This window comes from Taudactylus pleione, unplaced genomic scaffold (assembly GCF_031769625.1).
Source record: "Taudactylus pleione unplaced genomic scaffold, aTauple2 ptg000041l, whole genome shotgun sequence".
Classification (NCBI taxonomy): Eukaryota; Metazoa; Chordata; class Amphibia; order Anura; family Myobatrachidae; genus Taudactylus; species Taudactylus pleione.
The window spans coordinates 28,429,636-28,435,635 of record NW_028284443.1 but is presented as its reverse complement, the minus strand read 5'-3'; positions in this window follow the sequence as shown (position 1 = coordinate 28,435,635).

Genomic DNA, 6,000 nt, shown 5'->3' with positions numbered 1-6,000 from the left:
CAGGATGTGTGCAATAAAGTGCAAATACGTTTAATACAAAAATTAGTTGTGTATATTGGTCACATACATACATATTTACATGGTATATACCGTGTGTAAAGCAGGCTGAGGTAACCTGAGGCACGCCACCTGTTGTTGACAAACAACATCCAGCAGACCCGGCAAACAGCATGGATGCTGGGTGTTGTAGTTCAGCCGAAGAGCTACAGGCTGCTTTCTTCTGATGTAAACAACAAGTCTTGGTCCCATTATCCCTAACAACCTCCCTTAGCACAAAGTAAACATCTGTTTACAGTGTGTACTATTTAGCAGCACCTCCACAACTAAGGCCACCGCATTTCTATTAGATATATAAAAAACCTCCTCCAGATCAAAGATGTGTTCAGTAACTACATCCTACAATTCCTCCCTCGTAAATTTTCTTCAGAATCAAAACATTAAAATAAATAAATTTACAAACTAATCAATCTTTCCATCTGTCCCTGTCTTCAGTCCAGAAACATATTCCAACGCCCTCATACCTCTGACCTAGTTCTTGATTAATGAAAACATTCTTGGTTTTTAAACTTCCTTTGGAGTCATATAGTTTATTAAACTGCCATCCTGGCTACCACTGCAGTGCCACTCTGTGCCATGTTGGAAGCTGAACTGCCACATGTTTGTGCCACCCACTGCTGTGACTTAGCTTAGTCAGTCAGCTAGCTCCATGCAACCTTTTGGCCTAAACTGGATGAAATCAATATTGTGAGCTGTGAGGTGGGTAAAATTGACTGGAAATTACTGGAAATAAATGTTATTGAGGTTAATATACTGTAGGAATAAAAACAGGACCAATTATGTGATTTCAGCTGTTTTTATGATTTTTTTAGAAAAAAATACATATCCAAATCCAAAACATGCAAGGGCGGTTTTGGCAAAACAAAATCCAGATCCAAAACACAAAGTAGATACAGATCCAAAACCAAAACACGGGGTGGGTGCACATCTCTAATAATGTGCATATTTTCCGAATTGATACACATACACATACATGGAATGATGACCCTTGGGGCTATAGTTGCTGAGCAGCGAGTTTGCCGTCTATTTAAAAACTAATGGGCATCTATTGCAGTTTGGGGGGCTCAAAATGCATTGTTTACTACCCATCAGTTTTGATGACCACTTACTATGTCCAAATTTTCTAAACACCCATACCGCCACAAACCCATTGTAGATCTGACACGGTTTACAGGTACTCTACTGATCCTTAGGATCTATGCAGGCTTGTATATAAAGACTTTATTTAGACTGGGCTAAAACACTGTGCTTTGCATTAGCAGAGGGATCGAATAGATGCTGCCGGTGTAGCTATGCGCCTGATTCAGAGTTGGACGCAGCTACTGTGCTAAAATATGCTAATGCTACAGGAGGTGTCGGCTTCTGTGATCCACTGCTGAGTCCAAAGTCGCAGCATTAGATAACTTTGCGTAAAAATTGGTCATCTGAGTAACCTTCAGGTTACTCCGGATGACCGGTGTTTTCACATAGCAGAAGCCAGTGAAGCGGTGTACAAGCTACAAAGCCACTGGATGGCTTCGGCACACCCAGAAAATGGGACTGATGCCCCTGTTTACTGGGACACCATCCCCAAATGGGCACAGCAAGCGAGCTTGCAGGACAAGTTCTGCACATGCCCAGTACAGATCCTGCTCAGGTGCAGATCAGAACAACTCTGAATCGGTCCCTATGTCATAGTGTCCCAGATACCACGCCTTGGAAGAGATGGCAAGGACAGGAAGCAATGATATAATGTACTAACAGGCAGGACAACATCTCTTCTTCACACATGTAGAAATTATTATGTTTGGCAAAAGGCCAACATTGTGTACCGCCCACAAAGAAAAACGCATTTTTGCTATGATTTATACTTAAAGAAGTTTCAGATGTTTGTTACTAAGTGCATCAAAGGAATATTTGCAAAATAAGTTAAATCTTATTTGAAGGTCAATAGGATGTTCATCTTTGTAATTAAACTAATTTCTATTCTCTACCATTTATATTGTATTTTTCAGTATTCACATTTTACAGACTTGTGATTGCAAATCTTTTACAGCCTTATGGAATATGTTATTACAATAATTGGGCTTATTGTAAATGTTATTCATCTATAGACAGTTAATTTGTTAACTTACAGTAGAAAAAGCCTGTGATGACAATCCCACCTGCTGTGTGTTAGTACATAGGGCCTGATTCACTACGGATCGCAGATACTACAATGAACACACGAAACTGGGATCGATTGCAGATCTGCGATAGGGATTAAACACACCCTCCGGTACACAGTTGCTTATGCAATCGTAACTGCAAACAGGATAGCAAATGCAATTGCAACCAGGAGCAATCGCAACTGATCACAGATCCTGTATAGCTAAAGACGTGAACCAGTCTTGCACAGCATTCTGTGTTCTTGTTGTAATTATTGTTTGATGTAATTGTTGTGCATACATGCTAATTGTACCTTTGATCTGGCTAATGACCTACATGAAAAGACTAGTTGTACAAAGATATTATCTTTTTCCTATAAATCTCTTGTGTGCAATGTGTACAACTAAAATAAGATGATAGACAGACAAAATGACAATTTAAAAAAATGAAAGTGTATTGTTTTTAATTAATTAAATACAAGTTATGTGTCTTTTCTTTTTTGCTGTGTATATTGGGGTGATTCAGCATTGCACTTGCGTACTTGTGTGTGAGCTGATAAATTTCGGACCTGTGTACAGTCTAATTGATTACTATGCATCTAATTGATTACTATGCGTTTTGCTTTTGTTGCAAACAACAGATGTGTGTAAAATGTTTTCAAGCACAAAAAAAAAAATTAGTGAATCCATTATTTGTTTACATTTTATTTTCTTCTCATATATTTTCTTCAGATGAAGTGACCTTCGCAGCAGACTCAAGAGCAAACTGATATCCCGGAATCGAGCATGAAAAAGGGCCAGGTGGTCCCCTCCCTCAGATCTTGGAATTGACCCCACAAGATTTCAAAATTGTGGGGACCTTAGAACGGTGGTTGTTGACAGATGCTCACTAACAACATCCTGTGGTGCCTGCCACTGATGTTTCACATGCTGTGTCTGGTACTTGTGTATATTTAAAGTCTATCAATCTATCTATATATGTTTTTTTACCTACAAATTGTAAACATGTTTCTTCTTTTCTTTCTTTTTCAGGAGATGACCACCGTCAATGGCTGCAGTTGGGGGAGGGGGGAGTTACAACCTCTACCATCAGTGTCACCCCCATCCACCACTGCCACCCTTGTAGAAGTCATCAATCTGCTTAGGGTGGCAGTGGAGAGACAGACTGCAGCCAATGAGTCAATGCATGATACAATCACGACCAGCATGCAGCAGAACCTCTGTTCTTATGGAAATTTGCTAAGATCTGAGGGAGATAAAAGAAAGACTACTTGGCCCAAGTGCAAGTTCCCAAGAGGTGGACATGTGCCCTGCCCAGCCAGGAACCAGCTCTGGGCAGGGTACACGACTGTCCACTCGGATCTGGGGATAAAAGATGAGGAAGCTATAAGTGAGATTGATAATAAACAGGAAAATTGACAGGCCCAAACTGTGCCCCCTGCCCTGAGGTGCCCTGTGCCAGGGCACTGGCCACACTACCCTAGTTACGGCCCTGGGCATCAGCACTTGACTGTGCCAGACAGGGCTGTTGGTGCTATAGCAGGGAAACCTACAGCACAGCATTCCCCTGTAATAAATAAAAATCATCTCTAGGTCAGTCAGCACAGAAGTCAATTACCTAGAATGACCAGGCCCACAAAATAGGGGAGTCCTACGAGATTAAAAAACAACCCAGCCCTGTACTGAAAGCACTAGGGCTCTTATGAAACACACCTGTTAGATGGGTTGTGTACAACTCCAATGGTGGGGGCACTGCGCATGCGCAGAGATTATAAAGCATTTTGACAGTGCACACCTTTAAAATGGTTGGGTAAGCTGGCAGGGTTGGGTGGCACATTTAGAACTATAAGCTCCATCTTGAACACTGTGTAAAATAAATTTATTATAAATTTATAAACAGGGCTGGTTCTACGTATACGCATGGTATGCAGTAGAGTAGGGCGCCACATATTGGAGGGTGCCTCAGCTGCGACCATGCGTGTCGAGGGCAGACTGTGTCTCTGTGACACAGCTGCACCGCGCATGTAGTGCTGACCAGACGGAGTTCAGTCAGCACTACACAGTGACAAACACACAGCCTCCGGCGCCGGCAGCTGTTTGTTTGTTTTAATTAGCAGTCAGACTCTCACTGACTGCTGCACCCACTGCCGGAGCCGGGCTCCATCTTCTGGCTCCCCTCAGTGGGTAATGGGAGAGACATCATGATGTCTCTCCCATAATGCAGAGCAGCCCGGGAGGACAGACAGAGGAGTGGATGGTGGCTCACTGCAAAAGGGGATCACTACTGGAGTCCTGCATAAGGGGGACCTCTCCTGGGGCACAAGGGGCACTGCATAGGGGGGACCACTACAGGGGGCACTGCATAGGGAGGACTACTACTGGGGGCACTATATAAGGGACACTACTGGGGGACAGCATAAGGGGGACCACTCCTGGGGCACAAGGGTTACTGCACAGGGGAGCCAACTACTTGGGGCACTGAGTAAGGGGCACTGCATAGGGGGGATCACTACTGGGGGCCAGCATAAGGGGTGTGTGTCATGGTTATGGCTTTTTCCATGAGACCACGGCCCCTTAATTTATTTGGGCACGCGCAACAATATGTCTGGGGCGGCAAAAATATACTCGCTTACCAAAATTTTGGGCTAGGGCCGGCCCTGCGTATAAACACACACATTCCCAAATACAATGCTTGCTAACCTAATTCCTAACGCATGGGCCTTTCTAGAGGTCCAGCAGGCATTACTAATAAAGCCTCAAATTATGCCATTGTAGATCACTGTTGCAATTGATGGAGAGACAGCCTTGCTTCAATTATACAGTGAGAAAGTACCACATTCTCCTAGAGCAAGTCCTGGGAAAATTAACCTTTATTTACAGTGTCTCCCGTGCACCCTCGGAATAAAAGGCTAAACCATATGACAACCATTGTCAACATTTTGTGAACGAAGTACAGAAGTGGTGGTGTAAAATGTACAAAAGTAAATTACTATTTAAAGTATAATTTATTTCTTAAAGAAATCTGTTATTGTGTTCAGCTCAACTGATTGCAACGCTGACTTTATCCTGACAAAACATTGATGTCAGGGCCTTTAACTAGGGATTGGCCAGGAGGGCACTTACCAGGGGAGCTGGTTGAGGGGGTCATCACCAGGTTCAGTCTACCAACCAGTCTGTTACCCGCATGACATTGCATTGTGCTTCATTTGTTCTGTTCAGCGGATTCTTGACAATCAGAGCAAGATTACTGAGCATTTGCCATTTGCATTATTACTACCCGGATTGCAGCCACTGTATCTCAATGATCTCTGTCAATGATGATGGAAGTGTCATTGACACTGAAGATTTAGAAGTGAGGAGCCCGCAGCATGCTATAACTGGACATTGGACACAAGGAGCTGCACCATGCCACCACAGTGAGGGTGAGCTGTCTTACTGACCTTTTCACATTGGTGTTGTTAGTAGACAGAAAGCTCATATCGTTCTTACTAGACCCTGCAGAACATCATTCAGGGGTAGTATAAAATGGCATATCATCAACTGTTTTCCTAGGTGGAGGACATGCAGGGATGTGACTAGTGTTTTAGAAAATCACATCACCCTCTAGTAATTCTATGCATAGGACTGATTGGATCAGCACTGCCTACATGTTGTTTGGAGTTGATGGACTCCACAAGGTAATGTAATGTAACTCAGGTCATGCCCTTCCTGCATTCTCTATAATTTGCCCAATGTTTGCATACATTCTACAAGGCCTCACACCTTGCCCCTTGCTCCTCCCCCCTCTTGTCTTCCCTTTCCTACTTCACCTTTCCTG